This window comes from Trachemys scripta, chromosome 7 (assembly GCF_013100865.1).
Source record: "Trachemys scripta elegans isolate TJP31775 chromosome 7, CAS_Tse_1.0, whole genome shotgun sequence".
NCBI lineage: Eukaryota > Metazoa > Chordata > Testudines > Emydidae > Trachemys > Trachemys scripta.
The window spans coordinates 40301635-40325651 of NC_048304.1; the positions used below are offsets into that span (position 1 = coordinate 40301635).

The window sequence follows — 24017 nt, forward strand, 5'->3', positions numbered from 1 at the left end:
TGCCCACAGTTAAGATACCACACAGCACTTTCTCTGCAATTTTATTCTTAGGATAAAAGTATCACAGAGAAAACATCTTAAAAACAATATGAGAGAACCTATGCACTTGCTCATAACCTTCCCAGGGCTCTGACAGGTAAATAGTCCTGCAAACCCCTCAGAGGGGATCTCTCCTATGAGCACAAGTTCATAACAGCCTCAGCACAGAACTAGCACCCTCATGAGAAGTTTATTCTCTCCTTTATACAGTTTTAGGTCTTTGATCTGCAGTTTCCAAGAGCAAGTAATCAGTAGACAATGGGTTTCTCTCCCCAGGTGTAGCTTCTACAGGCTTTCCAAGTATGTCTTAGGAAACCCACTTCACATGTATTGTCCCAAATGAGTCTTGGAAGTTCCTATCATTTCCCCCAAGGTATACATTAGTCTCCTAGAAAAGCTACATACAATAACACAAACAATTGCATTTTAATACAATGGACCCAAAGGTATTAAACCTAATTCAATAAATTTTAACTTAATTCAATAAGATGTGTCCAGGAAATTCCCTTGGTCACACTTAGCATGCTAAGTCAAGACTAACTTTTCAAAACAGCCCAGCTACCATTTAGGTACTTTAAATAAAGACCAAAGTTTCAAAAGCATTCAGCACCCAACAGCTTCCATTGCAACACTCATGGCTGGATTTTCAAAAGAGCCCAGCAGACAAGGTCCTACACCATAGATGTTAATAATACATCTAATCTAGATGTGCTAAGTAACCTAAATTATTCCAGAAAACAAACACAAGTGTATACAAGTGGCCAGATTTTCAAAGTGCTTATCATTTGTTTTCTGCAATAATTTACTGCAAATAAAACTTTAAATAATCTAAGTGTTCTACAAGCATTAATTAGAGCAGTTAACAACATGCTGCTGGAAAGAAGTCTGTCCATTGAAGATAAAATAGCACCACCAAGGATACGAAGAAACAAATACTAACTGAAATTTCTGTGTGAACTTTCTTTTGATTTCTTTTTATCAATCATTACAAAACACTTTAAAAACACTTGGATGGATTCATTCTTCAGAATTCTCTTTCCTGTCCTCAGCATTCAGTGAAAACCCTTTTGAGAAAAGGAAAGAGAGGTTGAGATTAATAAAACAGAGATTTGAATCCAGAGTTTTTACTTCCACGTCAGTCTGAGGGTGATAATTAGGAATCATATTCCCATACATTTCTATACTTTTAAAAACCAATGCATAGCACTTCTAAATTTGAAAAATCACTAGGACTTAAACTTTCCATTCCTAGGAATTGTCCTTTTCGTGGTTGTGTTTGTCTTGACCTTGAACATCCCAGACTTGATAGAAAATTCACCCTCATCACGGTCAGTAGGGTTACAGCCTCTTATTAGTGGTATATATGGCTCCATTTGCCTTCCTAATGTTTAGTATATTTACTTTTTCCTGAACAGGAACATTTGGGTCTGATGGAAAATCTTTTCCAAGTTTTAGATTGAGTCTAGCAGCTTACTTCCTCTCAAATGCAAAACACAAGGAGACGGAACTCAAAAGCACGTATGTTGTTGGTCACTAATCCACAGTTCTGGTGCTTTTCTTGCTGTACTAATTGAGTCTGTGGTTCTTGATGGTTAATTCTGAACAGGATTTTCTACTGAACCAATCTCTGGTTTTAATCGTTGAGATTTGTACTATGTTGTTACAAATTCTACTACACAATACTTCTCTGTTATGTTTCACATGTGCTGCTTTATGTTATGTTGACCTCAAAGTAGTACAAAAATGTATAAATATTTTAAGCTTCAATACAGCTACAACTACATGGGAAACTTTATGCTTCAAAAGACTCAAAGTAATTAATACTTTAGATTGCTCACTGCTTTATGTAAAGCAAACACAATATATTCCAAAGATTAAGATCAATAGTCTTGAATTGATTAAAATCCCATCAAACTATCAAGCAGCCATTTTTCAGCAGTAAACCAGGTTCTATTTAAAATTACAATATATTAATGTTTAGTGACAGTAGCTGACTATTTTGGGCCTACGCTATATTATGTGTTCCATACTGATTTACAGCACTTCCGTAATTAAAGTTTGAAAATGTGTCCAACTTTAATAATATATTACCAAAATACATGATGGTGTTATAAAAAATTACACTTTTGGCTATTCCAGTTTCACCAGATTTTGTATCTCAGGTCTGGCTGCATAAATCATAAGAATGACCTCTTTGGGCCAGAACAATGGTCCATCTAGCCCAGTGTACTGTCTTCTGACAGTGGCTGGTGCCAGATGCTTCAGAATGAACAGAACAGAGCAATTTATCAAGTGATCCATTCCCTGTCAACCAGTCCCACCTTCTGGAAGTCAGAGGTTTAGGGTGACCCAGAGCATGGGGTTGCATCTCTGACCATCTTGGCTAATAGCCATTAATGGGCCTATTCTCCATGAATTTATCTCGTTCTTTTTTGAACCTAGTTATACTTTTGGCCTTCACAACATCCCCTGGCAATGAATTCCACAGGGTGACAGTATGTTGTGCAAAGAAGTATTTCCTTTTGTTTGTTTTAAATCTGCTGCCTATTAATTTCATTGGGTGACCCCTAGTTCTTGTGTAATGTGAAGGGGGAAATAATTCCTTACTCACTTTCTCTACATCATTCATAGTTATTTAGACCTCTATCATATCCCCCCTCAGTTGTCTCTTTTCTAAGCTGAATTGTCCCAATCCTTTGAATCTCTCCTCATATGAAAGCTGTTCCATACCCCTCATCATTTTTGTTGCCCTTCTCTGTACCTTTTCCAACCTTCATATATATTTTTTGAGATGGGGTGACTAGAATTGCACACACTATTCAAGGCATGAATGTACCATGGATTTTTATAGTGGCATTATGATATTTACTGCCTTATTATCTACCCTTTCCTAATGGTTCCTAACGTTCTGATAGCTTTTTCTGTCTGCTGCTACATGTTGAGCTGAGTATGAAAACAGTATTTCAATGCAGCTTGACCTGCAGATCATTTACTACTTTAACTTTTGGACACTGATCTGGATCCTGTAACCTCACAAGTAACTACAATTTCTTTTGGGGGGATATTAGCAGAAGTAAAGCAGTGGAGGAAGAAGAGAGACAGATTTTCTTTTCCAGACGCTACGGAAGGGGTGGTTTGCACCCAAGTGGGTATTAGCAGGGAGCAATTCCTGCAGGGAAGACAGCACAGAGACTGTCAATGATGTGTGCATTCTGCAGGGGAAGGGTCCCTGGTGCTGTGTGCTCCCAAATGCCCCCCCTCAGTATCCAAGTTAAGGCCAGGAAATCTGGTCATGTGTGTTTTACATTGGTTATAGACAGGATAAGTAATTTATAATTAGCAGGACTCTCTTCTGGAAGAATCAGAATATCCCTCCCCTTCTTCTGCTCCCTCGGGCATCTGACCAGATTTCTGGGGTTTGTGAAATGTTATCACTAGCATCTCGGCTGTTGGTTCAACATTCTAGGATGCATCCAATCTTCTAGTTTGCCAGGTTCTTTCCATCCTTCCCGTTTTTAACTGCTCTTGGGCAACATGCTTTTGGCCTTATGTTTTGGTATGTCAGCTTTTGGAGCTTTAATTCCTTAGGACTGATGCAGCCAAGCATTTCCAAAGTGGGAAAACAAATCACATCCAGATTGGTGCTGAGCAAGCTTGAGAAACGCCCCCTTGTGAACAAACCTGCATAAAAAAAGTATTTTGTATTCAGCTCTAGTCTTGGGAGCTTAATTAGATAAACAGATATTCAGAAGCACAAGTCTCAGGCTGGAAAAGAGCTTGAATACATGAATACAAAACAGCCATAGATACCTGAATATTTCAATAACAGTTTATCATTCAACCCATGTTCTCTCTCTTTTTTTATCTCCCAATGTCTCTGATTCTTTTTCAGGACAAATATACAACAAAAAGTCAGAGCAGGGGAAAATGCACAAGAAGAAAACCCACTGAAGGTAGGCTTGCTATTATTATTCAGTGACATCTCTCTTTATAAAACATTTGAAAACTTTCAAGAGTTCTGTGGAGATTTGATTCACCAATGCATTGCTCCAGTTTTAAACCAGTATAATTCCTTGAATTTCAGTGGAGTTACACTGGCATAAAATGGGAGTAACAATAGAAGTGTATCAGATCCTTACTATTTTGTCCAGGTTCTTATACTGTGTCCCTCTCTGTGGTATTTGAGTTCTTACTGTACTAGTCCTAGTAATTCACTCATTCTCTACAGCCCTGATTTTACCTCTGGCACTAAGTTTGCTGCATTAAGCCCCATTTCAGCAAAGCATGTCAACATGAGCATAAATCCATCTCTGTTTGGCACAGCTCATTAAGTAGGTGTTTAATATGCTTAAGTTCCTTTTCTGACTTCAGTGGGATTTAAGCATGTTCTTAAACTTAAACGCATTGTTATGTTTAAGTAATTTCTTGGAAAAGATAGATGTAAGTATATAAAGTTTATGTGCTATGCTCAATCTGTGCCTTAGTCTTTTCCTTTCATGGATATTAGTGATCACCTTACTGCTATGCAGGTGGTTAAAGTTTGCGGGCACACTGAATGAAGTTTATTTGTACTGAAAGGCATGTGATACAATTTTTCTTGTACCTCAAGTGGAGATATGGTAAAATTCTCTTCAGAAAATCTTAAGATTTCTTGATTGTACCACAAAGGGGCACTTACGAGAGGCATTTAAACTTGTAGGCTGAGATGCTCTGTTTATTCGTTTTGCAAAGCCAATTATTTTTCTGACTCTGTCTTGTCCAAAGAAAAAAGAGACTTTGAAATCTATGTACAGGTTTGTCTTAAATAAAGACTAACTTAGACTTTGCTTGTTTAGAAGAGCTTGGATAACTTAAAATAAACTTCCAAAGAACATCCCCAGGCTTTTGTTTACTTACCCCAACATTTATTGCAGTCCGACTTCTGGTTGACGCTCCTGGGAAGGGGTCCTATTTCCTTTCTTAGCTACTTAGCCCTGAAATAGAAAGGGCATCATGTGCAGAGAGGGTATTACAGATAGTGAAAATAGCTTCAGAGCAGGATCTAGCACACCCAGTAGAAAGATTTGGAGACTTGAAGCGGATGAGATTCACTAAGTGGAAGAACAAACGACAGTTACCTTTTCCGTAATGGTGTTCTTTGAGATGTGTTGCTCATGTCCATTCCACAATAGGTGTGCGTGCTTGCCACGTGCACCAGTGCCAGAAGTTTTTTCCCTAGCAGTACCCATATGGGAGCGCCCCTAGCAACACCTGGAATGGAGCCGCTATAGCGTGGTATAAGGGGCGCTGTGTGCTCCCCGCACCTTCAGTTCCTTTTCGCCAGACAACTCTGACAGAGGTGAAAAAAGGGCAGGATGTGGAATAGACATGAGCAACACATCTCGAAGAACACCAGTTACGGAAAAGGTAACTGTCTTTTCTTCTCCAAGTGATCGCTCATGTGCATTCCACGATAGGTGATTCCAAGCTATATCTGTTGGAGGTGGGTAGGAGTTCACAGACACTCAGGACGGAGTACAGCCCTGCTGAACCCAGCATCCTCCCTGGTTCGGGAGACGATCGCATAATATGAGATGAACCGAAGACCATCTGGCCGCCCTACAAATGTCCTGAATAAATAAACTGAGCTCATTAGAATATTGATGGCAGTTGCATACATTTACATTACAAATCTCTCACATTGAGGGAAATATGTAAAATATTTTAAACTCAACCTCAGCTCAACCTACGTGGTCATAAAAATAACAGGAACATGAAATGTCATTCCTTTATACCATTTGAATCTGATCTGTACAGCAAGGCAAACCTTTTGGAATGTCCCTTGCAAATGTAAAAAAACAAACAATTTTCTTATCACTGCTAGTAACTTATCTTCCATTAAATAACTATGGTAGTCATCGAATTTGTTTCCCTTTTCATTAAATTTAACTACTCTGGCTTTTTAAGGAGACTGAATGTGTGACTGTTTGGGTGATTTTCCCCCCCATCACAAATACTTCTCAACCCATTTCCTTCAAGGCAGTTTGAGTCCTATTTTGGGACACCGATAAGGGTTCTGAAGATATGGAGTTTTTCTATATATATGACAGATAAGGTGACAAGATACATTAAGCCAAACACATTTATGCCTTCTCCAGACAGAGAATATTAAATGCAAAGTAACTATCATTATGCACATAACAACAGTGACAAAACATGGATCCCAACAGTGCAAACCTTACTTATGCTGATGAGCACATCTCTGCAAGGGTCCTCTTTACTGAGTTCCTTCCCCTTTGTTCCATCATCTCCCTCAGAATAGGCCCATCCTCAATCCTGGTGGCTCCTAGCAGGTAGGGGGGCAGGCGCTTGGGAAAGTAGAGGGAGTGCATACCTTCTGCCCCCAAGTACCTAGCACAAATAGACCTAGCGTATTAATACAGCCAGAAGCCACCGTTAACTTCCTGCTAAGCACCCTCTGAGATGGGATCCCTTGTTAAAGGGGATTCTCAGGGCAGGTGGCACCTGGATAGTCCCTGGCACACGGGTCCAGTAGAAATGTGTTCCCAGCAGGGCCGGCTCCAGGGTTTTGGCTGCCCCAAGCAGCCAAAAAAACCCCCACGTGATCGCGATCTGCGGCGGCAAGTCCTTCGCTCTGAGGCGGAGTGAGGGACCGTCCACCAAATTGCTGCCGAATACCTGGACGTGCCACCCCTCTCCAGAATGGCCGCCCCAAGCTGGTGCCTGGAGCCAGCCCTGGTTCCCAGGGAACAGCAGCAGACCTCAAGGCTGATGTGGAGGCACACACCACAAGAATCAACAGGATTTGCTGGCTGGAATCCCAGTTGCTTCACACCTTTGTATTCCATTACAGATCCCACCATTTCCCTGTGATGGAACAATGCAGAGAATCTCACCAAGCTCCTTAGACCCTCAGCAGGGATTTTCAGATGAGGGTAGAATCCCTCAGATCCCTCTAGTTTTGCTACTTCTTATATTTTTAAATATAACCACATGCTGGACACCATGCAGTGGGTCTGGCACTCCACACACAATTGAGACACTTGGTTGATCTCTTCACAGATCAGTGCTGTCCACAGGTAATATCCAGCTTACAAAGCGAATAGCTGCAGAAGCTTTCCATGATTTCCTACTTAGCTGTTATTCACACTTGTAATGTGTGTATCATTGCAAGATTTATTGGAAAGCAGCTGGCTAGCGATTCAGTTTAAAAAGAAACAAGATGGTAACTGACCATTTACACAAGCAGGTTCCATTTTAGCAGTTGCAGTTACTTAGGAAAATAGATTTCAAGCCCACTTACATTTTGTGTTTAGGATTCTGTTGATAAATTTTGCTGTCACAGGTTGTTCTCCATTTTGTTTGTGTACAGTAATTACACTATAGAGGAATGACAAATAAATTTAAGCTAGGGTTTGTTTTAAGTCAAGGAGAAAAAACAAACTACCCAATATGATTGTTAGGGGACTGATGGCTGTGAAAATCACAGAAGAACACGTGCTTTCTGTAGATTGTAAATTAACTTGGCCCAAACAAGCAGTGACAGATACAAACTCAGAAACAAACTGAAATTGTTCATTTTCTAACTATAGCACAGCCTGAAATCTCTCCAGATAGTTATTTTAAACGATAGCATAGTCATCTAGTATTCTGATAACTGGTGCCTTAACCGGAGATGCTGGGTGTATGTCGTTGGGCCCCAGCAACTTTTAGTGACTATGTCATCCATAGCCTTGAGTATTAGAAGAGTCATGGTACCAGTGGCTTAAGTCCCAATCCTGTGCGGTGCTGAGCACATTGGAGATGGTGGCTCAGCACCTCACAGGATCAGGTCTTCAGTAGTGTAGAATCAAGAAATAGCCATTTCTTTCAGGAGAAAGAAGTAACAGACAGGACACCTAGGAAAACAAACGAATCCCTGGTGTAATTCCATTGAAATCAATGGGACTTGAGTGCTTGTTTTAAGTATGTGCCTCAGTACTTTGCTGAATCAGGGCCTTGAACCTTAGAACACTGGCCGATTGTGAGGAGTTTAAACCCTCCACAACTGGCCAGATCAAAGGTTTGGGGCGGAGGGGTTTGAAAGTGGGGGGGTGAGGAGCATTGGGGGCACTCCGATGGAAACTTCGGTATAAGGAGCCAGAACAGAACAGCTGGGTGGAGCCAGTCCTTTCCAGGGATGCCAGCTTGCCTCACAGGCTCTGCCCACCTAATCACAGTTGCCAACAGTCCCGATTTGGCCAGGAATTCCCCAGGTTTTACCAGTTCATTACTGGTAACTGCAGCCCATTCCTATCCCTTGGGAAGGTAGCAGCACCGGAGGAAGGGGTTAAAAGCAGCCAAGGGCAGAACAGGATGGAATGAAGCCAGGAAGTGTAGCAACTCTGAGAGCAGCTTGTGGGAATGAGCCAGCTATTCACACTTGAGTGGGGAGAAAGATTGGGGATTATAGAAGAGGGAGAAGAGCAGAATAGAGAGGTGTGGAACTGATGGCAAGGGGGGAGGATAGTGTGACAGATGCATCAATTTCCTGCAATATCCTTGAAAAACATCACTGAATTAAGATTAAGTATCTTTACAGTCCATTGTATTAATTGCAAAGGTTATGTATTGTTGTGGGCCAAGATTGAAAGTAATCTCTCTAGGGGGAGATGCGATTGAACCCCAGGAAGTGTTATGAATTTCAAAGGACCGTATTGAACAATGCACCAGACAAGAATGGACTTTTGGGATAGACAGTGTCAAGTGGTTTACTCTGGGAATCTCTAGGGGGAGGTGAACGCAAATTCCCCACCTCTGGTTATGCAAAAACCCAGCTTTTTGAAGTTATGCTCTGAGGAGATGCCCATTGTCTGCTGATTACCTGTTCTCGGAGTCTCAAGGTCAAAGGCCCAAGCTGTATAAAGGAATGATTAAGGTCATGTCTACACTAGCAAGCTTATACCAGCACAGCTGTACCAATGCAGCTACACTGCTGTAAGATCACTCATGTAGCCTCACTATGCTGACGGGAGAGAGTTCTCCCATCGACATAATAAAACCATCTAAACAAGTGGCGGTAGCTATGTTTGCAGGAGAGCTGTGCAAATGAGTGCTTATGCCGCTGAAACTTGTGTTGCTCAGGGGTGTGTTTTTTCACACCTCTGAGCAACATAAGCTTTGTCAAAATAATGGATAGTGTAGATATGGCCTAACCCATTCATGGGCATGCTAGTTCTGCGCTCAGGCTGTTACACACTTGTAACCACACAAAAAACCCATTTGAAGGACTGACTTCTACCAGAGCCCTTGTTGAAGTTGTAGGGTGATCTCTGGTAATCTTATTAGCATGTGTGTAGGTTCTTTTTTTGTTTTGTTTTTAATATGTGTTTTGTATTGCTTTCACCTTAAGCATAAATGTGCTTGCTTAGAAAGAGCTGTGTAGTAATTTATAACTGGTGGCAATTACAGCTGTTCATAGCCTCTGGGGAGAAAGCAAAGCATAGACACTGTCCTGTTTAGTCAATCTGGCTTCCTGGGAATACCTGGAAAGACCCCAGTCATGAGCGTGAGAGATGTGGGTCTCTGCCCAAGAGAGGTGATGACTGAGGAGCTAGGCACCTAGAAAGGGTGCTCTCAAGGGACCAGGGTGGGGCGGGGGGTACAGGTGCAGTTGCCCTGAACAGTGGCATAAGATAGGAAAAGGAATTTTTATAGTTACTTACCAGCAGCACTGGATGGTGCTGACACAGCCACAAGATCAATAGCCACTGGTGTCACAATGAAGAGAACCCCATGGTTGGTTGTGCCTGGTATCCCCAAAAAAGTTCAGATGGTGATGGAGAAATTATCTTTTGAAGGACATGATTTATTTAGCTCAAGTAAATATGTCTATGCATCCAGCGCTCAAGAAGTATTTATATTTTGTGGTAACGGACATATGTTAACAATTCAAAGTCCTTCTTTTTAGTCCCTCCACTGCCCCAAAGAACATAAGAACATAAGAATGGCCATACTGGGTCAGACCAAAAGTCCATCCAGCCCAGTATCCTGTCTACCAACAGTGGCCAATACCAGGTGCCCGAAAGGGAGTGAACCTAACAGGTAATGATCAAGTGATCTCTCTCCTGCCATCCATATCCATCCTCTGACAAACAGAGGCTAGGGACACCATTCCTTACCCATCCTGGCTAATAGCCATTAATGGACTTAACCACCACGAATTTATCCAGTTCTCTTTTAAATGCTGTTATAGTCCTAGCCTTCACAACCTCCTCAGGTAAGGAGTTCCACAAGTTGACTGTGCGCTGCGTGAAGAAGAACTTCCTTGTATTTGTTTTAAACCTGCTGCCTATTATTTCATTTGGTGACCCCTAGTTCTTGTATTATGGGAATAAGTAAATAACTTTTCCTTATCCACTTTCTCCACATCACTCATGATTTTATATACCTCTATCATATCCCCTTTTAGTCTCCTCTTTTCCAAGCTGAAGAGTCCTAGCCTCTTTAATCTCTCCTCATATGGGACCCGTTCCAAACCCCTAATCATTTTAGTTGTCCTTTTCTGAACCTTTTCTAGTGCCAGTATATCTTTTTTGAAATGAGGAGACCACATCTGTATGCAGTATTCGAGATGTGGGCATACCATCGATTTATATAAGGGCAATAATATATTCTCAGTCTTATTCTCTATCCCCTTTTTAATGATTCCTAACATCCTGTTTGTTTTTTTGATCTCCTCTGCACACTGCGTGGACCTCTTCAGAGAGCTATCCACGATGACTCCAAGATCTTTTTCCTGACTTGTTGTAGCTAAATTAGTCCCCATCATATTGTATGTATAGTTGGGGTTATGTTTTCCAATGTGCATTACTTTACATTTATCCACATTAAATTTCATTTGCCATTTTGTTGCCCAATCACTTAGTTTTGTGAGATCTTTTTGAAGTTCGTCACAGTCTGCTTTGGTCTTAACTATCTTGAGCAGTTTAGTATCATCTGCAAACTTCGCCATCTCACTGTTTACCCCTTTCTCCAGATCATTTCTGAATAAGTTGAATAGGATGGGTCTGAGGACTGACCCTTGGGGAACACCACTAGTTACCCCTCTCCATTCTGAGAATTTACCATTAATTCCTACCCTTTGTTCCCTGTCTTTTAACCAGTTCTCAATCCATGAAAGGATTAATTCCTTCTCTTTTATCCCATGACAGCTTAATTTACGTAAGAGCCTTTGGTGAGGGACCTTGTCAAAGGCTTTCTGGAAATCTAAGTACACTGTGTCCACTTGATCCCCCTTGTCCACATGTTTTTTGACCCCTTCAAAGAACTCTAATAGATTAGTAAGACACGATTTCCCTTTACAGAAACCATGTTGACTATTGCTCAACAGTTTATGTTTTTCTATGTGTCTGACAATTTTATTCTTAACTATTGTTTCGACTAATTTGCCCAGGACCGACGTTAGACTTACCGGTCTGTAATTGCCAGGATCACCTCTAGAGCCCTTTTTAAATATTGGTGTTACATTAGCTAACTTCCAGTCATTGGGTACAGAAGCTGATTTAAAGGACAGGTTACAAACCTTAGTTAATAGTTCCGCAACTTCACATTTGAGTTCTTTCAGAACTCTTGGGTGAATGCCATCTGGTCCCGGTGACTTGTTAATGTTAAGTTTATCAATTAATTCGAAATCAAATTTGGACCAGAAACCTGAGTCACAGGTTTATCTGAACCAGTGCAGATAAAAATAAGTCCTTCCTCCAAAGATTTAACTTTCCCAAAACATGAACCTAATCTGTGCTGAGGTTTGAAAAAGTTTGGTTAACAATTTTTTACAACTACTTTTCACTTTTGAGCACCTCAACACTTCTTAGCTTTGGCCAGGGGTGTAAGAATATGTGCTGAAAAGTACATGCATCTTGTGGCAGCATGCAGAGTACATGTGCTGCCTTACCCCCATAGCACAGGTATAAATAGCAGAGTAGGTGGTGAGGCACTACTTAGGCAAGTAAAGACATGCCTAACCCCTGTGAGTATGTACCCTACGTGGCTCTCTACAGATCTAAGCAGTGTCTCCCACATCTACTGCTATTTTTAACAGTGTAGTATCCCACCACAGGGAAAGACTCCAGCAGGTCCATATGGCAGGGAAAGACTCCAGCAGCAGGGAAAGTTTCTAACAGCCCCCTGCCAGAACCTTTCCCCACTGCCTAACCCCACTGCCAGAGCCTTTCACTGCTGCATGTAGCTACACACCGCAGTGTGTATACAGCCTGCTTTTCACTGCAGTGAGTAGCTACACATACCCTATCTGTCACCATCCGTGGTGTGCAGTTTAGGCATGGCTTCAGACAGGTTGTTCATGCAGTAATGCTGGCCTGACAGAGAAGAGGAACTTAAGTAGCTCACCATGAAGCATCACAATGACAATCTATTGTCAATGATGCTTGTCATAACTTCCTGATGATTTTGAGCCTCAACTTTTCAAAACAAGGATAAGCTCTCACTTAATGAAATGCATCAGTTAGTGGGAGAGAAAGTGAGACAAGAAAGCTTGGTGTCTACAGTCAGTGTCTTAAGACTTGAAAATGAGATTATGCAATTGTAGTCACTTATTATGTGATAATGCACCGTCATTGTGTCCCTGCTTTAGCCTTACTGCACCAGTGTGGCAGCAGTGTGGCCCATTGTGAGATCTTGTTCCTAATGTTAATGAAATTGGAGGGGATACCTCTCTATCAAATAAACAGGAGCAAGTGTCTCTTAAAAGCAAGTATGTTGCAATAGACAAATGTGTAACTAAAATTTGCTGGCCTGTGAAGGCATGCCTTATCACCTGATATCCTTTTCCCATTGAGGAGACAGTATCTTTACAGCTGGCTAGCTTGTTTTTCTGTAGAAATTTTATTGTAGCATGAGAGGCTGGTCATACTTTGTGCTAAATCATTTTCACAGTCTTGGCCAGGCTCTCTGGCTTAGCACTGCCTCTGGTCTGTTACTGCAAATAATCATTGTATATTATTTTGTTGATTTTTTAAAATCTGCAAATATTATGGGAATTAATTTAGAGCCAATATTTTAGTACAGTAGATTCCACTTAATAGCTAACCAGGTGTTGTTAACTTCCCGTTAATAGCAACATTTTGCCAGGAACCAAACCCGTCCCACTGATGTTAATGTTAATAGAAGTTGGGTATTGGCAATGACATACTGCTTATTTGGAACTTTTTTGGAAGAAAGTCCCCACCTCCAGGCAGGTTTGCAGGGCTGCAGCCAGGGAAGGAAGCACTGGGACGTGCCTTCTCTGGCTGCAGCTCTGCAAACCTGCCTGCAGCCACAGCCTGTCCCAGCACTTCCTTCTTGGCCTGCAGCCCCACAAACCAGCCTGCACACAGGAGGTAAGGAATTGTGGTCTGGGAAGGGAGGCTATTGGCAGGGCAATAGTGGGGAGGGGGACTGCAGCCTGGATGTTGGAGCTGCATGATTTCTCTCCTTGTGCTCTCCAAGTTGCATCCTGCTTATGGGGACTGCAGGAAAGGAAATCTGGGGACATGCTGAACCCCAACCCCCAGAGAGTGCAGGGAGAGGTATGGTGTAGCCCCACAAGACCCCAGTGTCCCTGCTCCTCATGGAAAGCCCCAGCCTCCTGGCTGCATCCACCCTCCCTGCTGGATGCCCTGCCCACAATCCGAGCTCCAGCGCTGAAGCCAGAGAAGGCTCTTCCCAGCACCTCCTTCCCTGGCTGCTGCCTCACAAAGCTGTCTTCCACTTATTAGCACCTGCCAGATAATAGCACGTTTTCCTGGCAACTGAGGGGGCGGTAATAAGCAGACTCTACTGTATTGCTATAGCGCTAATTAATTATAAAACCAATAGTAAACAACATGAATGCCAATTTTCTAATTATTATGTTGGTGAGGGTGCTCAGAGGCTCTGAACAGGGATCAGAGCTCCACAGGGCTAGGCATTGCCCCGAAGAGCTTACCATATATACACAAGGAGCTCAATCCAATGTCCATTGAAGTCAATGGGACCTTTTGGTTAATTTCAGCTGGGCATTGGATCAGGCCGAAGATAAGATACAAGAGATGGATGTAACAAATATGGAGTGAAGATAGGAGTATTCTGGGAAATGAGTTACACAGAAAAGTAATCATGAATGGTATTAAAAAGTGATAGTCTCAGCATACCAGCCACTGGCAGAGTTTTACAGGTATCCTGGCAGAGGTGAGTTTTAAGGGGAGATTTGGTGCCAGAGCATCAACTTTACAGGGAAGTGTTTCCCAAGCAAGGGGTGCTTCATGGGAGAAAGCACAGAGGTGCTTGAGAAAAAATTGAACTAGCAGGTGGATAAAGGCAAGACTAAGAAAAATGTATGTGACTTTGGATAACTATTTAGAGCTCAAGGAAATATACCAGTAATTAAGCACAGATTTTATAGATTCCTGTTAGCTTGTTTTCCTGAGTGCTGTATAGTTGATGAATTCCAGTAAAAATGAGGTAGGATCAGAGGCTAAAATCAGGAAATAAGTTAAAAATTACTTAGATAAGTTAGATGTCTTTAAATCACCAGGGCCTGATGAAACAGGGAGGAGGGATAGCTCAGTGGTTTGAGCATTGGCCTGCTAAACCCAGGGTTGTGAGTTCAATCCTTGAGGGAGCCACTTAGGGGATCTGGGGCAAACATCTGTCTGGGGATTGGTCCTGCTTTGAGGAGGGGGTTGGACTAGTTGACCTCCTGAGATCCCTTCCAACCCTGATATTCTATGATTCTATGAAATAAATCCTAGAATATTCAAGGAGCTGACTGAGGAGATATCCAAGTCATTAATGATTATCTTCAAAAAGTCCATAGAAGGTGGGAGAGATTCCAGAGGACTGGAAAAGGGCAAATATAGTGCCCATCTATAAAAAGGGGAATAAGGACAACCCAGGGAATTACTGACCAGTAATCTTAACTTCAGTACCCAGAAACTGGAGCAAATAATTAAGCAATCAGTTTGAAGACACCTAGAAGATAATAAGGTGATCAGTAACAGTCAGCATGGATTTGTCAAGAACAAATCATGTCAAACCAACCTAATATCTTTCTTTACAGGGTAACAAGCCTTGTGGATTGGGGGAAGAGGTAGATGTGATATATCTTGACTTTAGTAAGGCTTTTGATTCTGTCAGAGACAGTACTCTACTTCCACAATACTGTCTTGCATGACCGCATAAAAATGCTAGGGAAATGCAATCTAGATGGAGCTACTAGAAGGTGGGTTCATAACTAGTTTGAAAACCATTCCCAGAGAGTAATCATCATTGGTTCATAGTCAAGCAGGAAAGGGCATATCAAGTGGGGTCCTTCAGGGATCAGTTCTGGGTTTGGTTCTGTTCTATATATTCATCAATGATTTAGATAATGGCATAAAGAGTACACTTATAACGTTTGCAGACAATATCAAGCTGGGAGGGGTTGCAAGTGCTTTGGAAAATAGGATTAAAATTCAAAATGTTCTGGACAAACTGAAGAAATGGTCTGATGTAAATAGGATTAAATTCAATAAGGAAAAATGCAAAGTACTCCACACATAAAAAATGGGAAATGACTGCCTATGAAGGAGTCCTGCGGAAAGGAACCTGGGGGTCAGTGGATCACAAGCTAAATATGAGTCAAAAGTGTAAGACTATTTCAAAAAAAGCAAACATCATTCTGGGATGTTTTAGCAGGGGTGTTGTAAGCAAGACACAAGAAGTAATTCTGCTCTACTCTGCACTGATTAGGCCTCAGCTGGAGTATTATGTCCAGTTCTGGGCACCACATTTCAGGAAAGATGTGGACAAATTGGAGCCCGTCCAGAGAAAAGTAACAAAAATGATTAAAAGTATAGATTGAAAAAAATTGATTTGTTTAGTCTGGAGAAGGGAAGATTGAGAGGGGCACATGATAACTGTTTTCAAGTACACAAAAGGTTATTACAGGAGGAGGGAGAAAATATGTTCTTTTTAACCTCTGAGGATAGGAGAAGAAGAAATAGACTTAAATTGCAGCAAGGGCAGTTTAGGTTGGACATTAGGAAAAACTTTCTGTCAGGGTAGTTAAACACTGGAATAAATTACCTAGTGAGATTGCGTAATCTCTGTCATTGGAGATTTTTAAGAGCATGTTAGACAATCACCTGTCAGGGACGGTCTAGAAAATACTTAGACCTGCCATGAGTGCAGGGGACTGGCTAGGGAAGACCGCTTGAGGTCCCTTCCAGTCCTGTGATTCTATGAGATCTTGATTTAAATTGTATTTGCTACGAGTTAATTCACAGTAAAAAGCATTTTCTTTGACCTTTAAATAAAGTCTCTGATCTGATAACATATTGCGAGAGACATATAAATGTCACCAACACAAAAATCAAATCCCAATGCTAGTGATTTATCAACCATTCAGAAAACGAGGAAAACATGGATAATAGAGTAACTAGGAATAAACTACTTTTGGTATGAACCAGTTATTAACTCAGCTACTACTATTCTATACAGAAAGCCAATAATAAAATCAGCTAGTATTGGGTTACAAAGAAAATTACAACCTTCCTAGGTAAAACCGGGACCAAACATTAAAGCAATCTGTGGTGTTGGGGGGAGGAGAACAAAAAACAAACAAACATTTTTTGTTACAGTGCTAAATAAATAAATAAATGCTCTAGGGGAAAAAAACCCTAGTAATCCTTTAAATAATGAATATTTTCCAACTATTATACAGACAGATTTTCCTGCTGGGTGGCACCTGGTGATTTAATAAATGTATCATACTGCTAAAATGTGAGTATAACTTGCTATATTCTGAGCTCTGGTATACATGTGCAGTACTCCACTGCATGGAACAGATTTACAGCCATGTAACAGAGAGAGAGACCTGGACCCAAAGGTTTTGTGCCAGCGCTGTGCATTCCTTTATGATGTGTCAATAGGGAGAAAAGTTAAACAAGGCTCTCATCATGCTTAATAGTAAGGTATGAAAAGAATGAGGAATTATTTGAAAGAAAATTTGTGAGGTTGTCTTGGCACCAGTAATGTGTTCTGTGGAAAGTTATTTAGGGATACGTTTTCAGCAGAGTTGAAAAGGATTTGCACAAGGGGATATACAGAGGAAAAATAGGATGAAATTAAGAGAGGAGAATTGAAGGCAGAACTTAAGGAAAGCAAAGAGATTAATTATGCTGTGGAAAAAAATTCCCAAGGGAAGCAGTGTAACCCCTGCCACTTGGGACAATTTAAATACTAGACTAGAACTCTTACTTGTAAATGTACAATAGGAAGCAAACCTGCTTTGGCAGAAAAACAGACTAGACAACTCTCTGTTCTAGACACTTCTCATCTCTAAGAACATTCTATGTTCATTACTGTGAATGGCCAAATGTCCTTATTGGCCAAAGTCTGCTTTCAAATTCACTGCGTGTCTTCCTTGTGTTAGTCTGAGTGCTTCAAATGATTGCAACTGTAGCAGTGGGACAGGGAGGGAGAGATGGTAAAAGACAACACTTTATATTTCGAATATTATTTCACTGGTAGCCACCGAACCACAAGCATAATGTGCTCTCTATGTGTAGAATTGGGCCACTGAATACTACACTTCCTGTCATTTCCAAATGTAGGAGATACTATAATATTGAATTGTGAGATGGCCAAGCCAGGGCTAAGTGTGATGAGGTGTGACTCTGAAAGGGGGAAAAAAAAAAAAGACACGGCCTCATTGCCAGGCAGCACTCATGGCAGCCTCTGATCTGGGTCACCAGGCACAGATGGGGAGCCAACTACAATGAGAACCTTTGAAACAAAAGGCAGATCTATCCCCCCAGCTAGGGGCGCTGCTGTAACCTCTGCCAGTTCTCCCATTTGCGCCCCCAATTATTATGTTGGCCATATATTGGCACGAACAACTTAAATAGAAGGGGGGTTGCAGTTACTGCCACAGTGAAACAGCTAGGCAGTTATTAAGCTGGTGTTTTAATTTAAAAATGGGCGTTTTCAGAAAAATCAATTTGGCAAAGTAGTTTTTCAAAAGAAAAAAAGCATTACACCAAAAACTCTGGACGTCTAAGGAAGCTGAGTTATAATCAAATATCTGGAAAATAGACCCCTTCCATTATGGGATCTGACCTAAAAGCAAAACCCTAGAACAGAGGTTTAAACTTGGGAATGCGCTACCTTTCTTTCTTCTCAGAACACCCTCAAAAAGTCGAAGTGCAAGGGGAGGCACATTTCATCTTCTGGCTTGGGCTATCTTTAAGGTACATTTGTGTTCACTAAAAATAGTATCTGCTGCAGCAGCTGCTGCTGAAGAAATGCACTATACATGCCTTCAAAACTCAAACGTATCTTTCAGAAATTTGCAAAATCTGCACACCAACCCAGATGTCAAAAAATGCTCTGAAGTTAATAACATGTCAGTGTCAGCAGCTCAAAAATGCAAATGAGGACTAACAAACTAGGACCCAAGTTCTCTAAGAGGAACAGAAATGAACCAATAAATTCCATCCTGCTGAAAGTGATTAGAATGAGACTTAGATATGGCACACGTTCTAAATCAGACCGCTGATATGAGAATTTGAATGAGGACTGCATCCAGGCTCCCTATGCTTGACGTAGCATGAAACAGCTTCCTTGATGGAGGTCATTACTTGATTAGGAAGTAGAAAATCCTCTTCCAACAATATTTTTAATACAACTATTCAAAGATTAGACTAGATACCTTTCATTAGACTTTTTGATGGTCTAGGGTGACACTATGTGGCTAATCCAAGCACTGAAATATCAGTTGCATTTATCTCATGATTTTTTTTATTATGAAATTGCTAGATACAACCTCTTTATTTCTAAAATTTAAAAAATGGTATAACACATCAAGCTTTAAGAATAAAAACTATAAAGTAATAAGCTTGCCTCATCTTTGCTTCTTATCTTAAACCTTCATGCAATTTCCTTCAATGTTAGTGCATAGGGAGAAAATATACATGTGAAAGATGTGATCAGATTGTGAAAGTTAATATTGTTATCCCTTTTAACCTGAATGGTTAGTAAAGTTCACAGTTTTGTGGGTTGGTTCTGTTAGGAGGAGATATTGAGGAATGAGTCAAGTATTTCTCTGATGCAATTTCTTGTTTGTTTACAAGGAGCAGACATAATGTCCTGCTTCCCTAAACACAGGAGGAATCATTCAGCAGGACACAGTTTCTTTACTCACAGTTCCAAGCATTTTTCCAGCCAGCACTCTCCCCCAAAACTCTCAGCTTTTTCTTAAGGGTCATCTATACACAATTCTCTGGGGCTTCCTTGCTGTCTTCTCTGTCTGCTTCTGCAGTGTTTCTGCCCCCCACCCACTCTCTCTCTCTGTGTCACACACACATACCTACTCACTCTCCCTCCCTCAAACAATACCTAGTCCCCTGCATTTGCATTCAGCACTGTCTGAACACTCTTCCCCCCCACACACACACACTCACCTCAACTCCACCCGTCATCTCAATATAGTCCAGAATGGTGACACCCTCTATGACCCATCCCGAACAGAAAGAAAAATAATTTACAATCACAAATGATACAAGCCTTAACTATTTACATAGTGTTTTTCTGTCAGGACATTTTCACATTGGTTTTACTTCCATCAAAATCTCCTTGAAGCTCTTCTCTCCCTGCCTTATTTCCTTTCAGCCACCCAAGAAGGGCCTCTTTCAATGAGTCCTTGGAGACTACATCTTGATTCTGCAAAATCTGCTGGCTGCGACAGACCCTGACCATTTTGTTCTAATGAAGAACTCTTCTCTGTCACAGCCCTTCCAGCCTCATTTTTTTCTACAGCTAAATCCTCAGGTTTTGGGGACAGCCATGCTGCAACCCTGTCCCCCAGTACCTTTTCAGCTGCTTCTTATGGATGACTCTGGGTTCAGTCCTGGGACACAACTGTATTTTGTACACCACTTCATTTATTCAGGTCAATACTGTATATAGTTCCTATCAAGGTTTATCCAGCTTAGGGATCAGACTGTTCTTTCTCCTAGGATTGGGAATCAGTTATACATGTATCAAGGGATCTGATCTCACGTGAGACTTCTGATCTGGTGAAGAATTCATTCACTAGAACCTCTGCTATTGTCACAGTCTCTTAATTCTATTTTGGGTGAACTTCAGGCCATTTCTTAAAGTAGCTTTTAGCTACCAACAAATATTCATTGCTAAACTCTGTCTCAGATAAAGGCCCAAGCATATTAAGCAGCAATGTGGTCCATTTATGCCTCCAGAGATACTGCTGCCTAGGGGCTTTTCCTGTCTTAAGGGGATCCTGCTTTGCAATACAAGCATCACAGTTCCTGCATCAGTTTTCTACATCCTGCCTGCATTTTACCCCATAGAAATTCTCCCTTATCTTGGCTAAGGTTTTTGCAACTCCAAAATGTCCAGCAGTTTTAAGATCGTGATGTAACTCAGAACTTCCTTTTTTCAATGTATATGTGGTATAACCAGCCGATACCTGTACCCATCACCTCATCACTCGCTGGTTTTTCCACAACCTCTATACAATATTTCATCCTTAAATTCCAAGTTTTCCAACTGTAAGCAGAAAGCTTTTACTCTGGTATTCAGTGACAATACTACATACTAAAGGTGGCTGCATTTGCCAAATTCCAATCACACACTATTCTGATATGAGGATCCACTCTTTGGGAAGCTTTTAGCTGCTCTGGACTCCATTCGTGCCTTCCCACATTCATTGGGATAAACCAGGAACATTTGCACTGCTGCGAGTTGTGGGAAGAGAGGAGACAGCCAGCTTTTCCTGAGTACCCTCATTCCGTTCAGCAACCAGTTCCTTGATGTCCTCCTTAGAGCAGGTTTACAGTTAGCCTCTCAACAAGCATTACTACTTTAAGCTTTACCACGCCTGGGCCCAGCCTCTGAGAAATCGTGAAATAGCACTGCAGTTTTTCCAACCACCTGGCAAGTTGCTCCTCCGGATTTTTGAATCTAAAGAGCCATTGCAGGAATGAAAGGTCTGTTCTGACCACAAACTCTCCCCCAAACAAATAGAGGTGACAATGTTCTATAGATTTAACCACCGCCAGAAGTATTTCAAGTGTGGTGTAATAATTTCTTTCCAAAAAAGTAGACTTTTGCTGTAATAAAAACTACCATCTCAAGTCCTTTATGTTCATATCAATACTGCCGCCAAACCGTAAGTGTTAGAATCTGTCTCTAACATGAAAGGTGTTTTGAAACACAAGCTAAGACAGGAGCAGTCAAGAGTCTTGCTACATCACACTCTGCTGACCACTGAAATGGTTTCTGTTTCTCATCCAACCTATACAATGGTTTTGCAGTAGTGGCAAACCCACAAATAAACCATCTGTAATAGGAGCAGACCACTACAAAATGCTGCACTTCTGAGAGTACGTGGGCAGTTCTTCAAATCTCAATTTTCTTTTTGTTTCTGAAAATTCCACCCTCACTGATTGTCTCTCCAAGGTAAATTACCTCTTTATAGACAAAAAATTTCTTTGGGTTCAATTTTCAGATTGGCAGCCTTAAGCTTATCACAGACCATTTGTGAATGCATCAGTTCCTGTCCAAGGGTTTTAATATGCTCCAAGACATTATCTAGGTATAACACACAGGCGAAGAGTGGGAAGCCATGTAACACCCTCTCCATTAGCCTCTAAAAATGTGACAGGTGCATTGCACAGGCTGAAAGCCATCACTTGAAATTGCATGCCTTGTTCTGCAGGGAAAGCAATCTTTTCCTTGTCCCTTGGGTCCATTTCCACTTGCTGATACCCACTTTTAAGATTCAGTGTAGTAAATCAGTTTGAACCTCCGTACAGAATTGAGCCTGATAATGGATAATAATCCTTTTGATTTCATTTAGTTTTCTGTAGTCCACCCAGATTCTGGTATTGACATCATTTTTCTTAACCAGGACTATGGGTGAGGCTGCAATGATTTTATGCTGACATAGGCTCTGCTCCTGCTACTGGGGCTTCACATTGGCAATAGTTTCCACTCACATGGATCCAGTTTGCAATATTGGAGCCTTTATGCACTGAGGAGTAATTGAGCAGCTCTCCCTTGAACCCCTCTTCTTTGTTCTTCCTCCACCACCCAGCAGCTTTCCCTGGTCCTACATCTGTCCCTCCATATTTCTGTGGGCTGCTCTGCTGCCAATGGCCAGTCCCCATTGCCAAGTGAAATAAGAGAAGGACTTTGATTAGTCATTATGTACCATGACCCTTCTCACAAGGTTGGCAGGTCCAGATATATTGTGAATTCACGTGCATGACATTCAATGCTAAAACATAACAAGGTAGACATTAAAAGTAATCCTAAAGTAAGGTGTGAGAAACTAAGGGCTGCTCTACATGGTGGGGTAATGTGGACTACAGGGGAGTGATTTCTAAAGCACACTAACATGCTGCACTTTAATTGGTCCACGTAGACCCAGCAATGTGCAGTGCTTTAGAAATCACACCCCATAGTCCACATTAACCTATCATGTTACCCACAGGATACTAACGATGCTAATATTTCGCTTCCAATGTAATTAAGGAAGAAGCTAGCATATTTATTTGATTATTTTTTTATCCTCAAGATGAACAAATTCATGCCTTTTGCCTTAAGGAGAGTTAACTCATATTCCTAGAGACATAAAAATAAATTGTTCAGTCAGACTACTATTAAACTTTCTCTGCAACCATATTTTAGCTGGCTATAATACAAGAATCATGAAACATGTTGAAATGTACATCATTGTCTACTTTGGTAGTTGGCATGGTTTCAAAACACAAAAATCCCTTAAATTGGAATTTAAGCTAAATTTTTAATATTCAAAGCTGCCAAAAAGAAAAAAAACTCAGAAGTTAATAAAATCAGTGAAGGAACAGAACAATCTTAAATGAAAGGATAGAAATAAATGTTTTTATTTCTAACAATTACTGTGAATCTCCATTCTCTGATCCAAACAGATGCAGAGTAGCCTAAAAATCTGCCAACTCTCAGTACATACTATGACAAGATGTTTTACTTCCTGGACCATGATTCATTTTAGCAGCCAATACAGTGGCAATTAGAAGAAAACCAAAACTGCACTTGGGGTGTTAAATTCATTTTTATTCGGTTAAAAAAAGCTTAAACAAATGGGCTGAAGTACTGTGTGAGCTTGGAGTTGGATGTAGGATGTTGTTTCAGTTATGTTTGTGCAGTTTTGGATATCAATTAGGTAGATAAAATTCAAAACTCTAAGCATTAAACTTAGGAACTATAATCTCCAATAGATTTATATTGGCCTACATTCTGAGGTCAAAGAATGCCATCTGCCATGATTTTTAAAACATTCTTCAACCTGAATTGCTTCAGTATCCTCAATCGCTACTTCTCAATTCCATCACCTAGTTTGTTTTCCTTATGGGTTTCTTGTTTTTGAGAACTTGAATAGTTTGTAAATAGTTAGCTTTGGACTGGCCCTCAGCATGGGGTGAATGTCATTCTGTACGCCTAATATACCAATTAGCTTAGCTGACCTCTAAGATGATCTGTTTGAACTGCCCTGTTTTTCTAGGTGAATTGCTTTTATCATTATTAGCTGCAGCTCTGCTCATGACACAAACCTCACTGACTAAGCAGAGAAGAGCTTTCTGATGTCTTTCTGCTTATTCAATTAAGCTACAGCTTGTGTGTTGTCTTAATAATAATAATGATATATTCCAAAAGATAAGAGTGCAGGGCTAAAGGGGAACATACTGTGCCTTTTCTGCTACTGACTTCTGCTTCTAGAAAGGAGAGATTTGCTAATCGCTCCAGCAACTCTTCCCTTGGTTGTCTACACAGTTTTGAATACTGCTGCTTATGCTTTAAGAACAAATTTGGTTAATGGAAGATGCCTGTCCCCCTTGTGGCTATGTAGAATTAATGCATTCTCCTTGCTGGTACATGCCCCTGCCCCCACATTTTTGAAAAATTATATAGCAAAA

The 24017-nt window shown here is 40.9% G+C and overlaps 1 long non-coding RNA gene across 1 annotated transcript in view; it reads left to right on the top strand.

The window, feature by feature from the left end:
* The first annotated feature begins 3896 nt into the window (after positions 1-3896).
* Positions 3897-24017, top strand: part of LOC117880091 — a 65850-nt gene continuing 45729 nt past the window's right edge. Inside the window, exon 1 of the long non-coding RNA XR_004646472.1 lies at positions 3897-3992. This is a non-coding gene — a long non-coding RNA (uncharacterized LOC117880091). The remainder of the gene's footprint in view (positions 3993-24017) is intronic.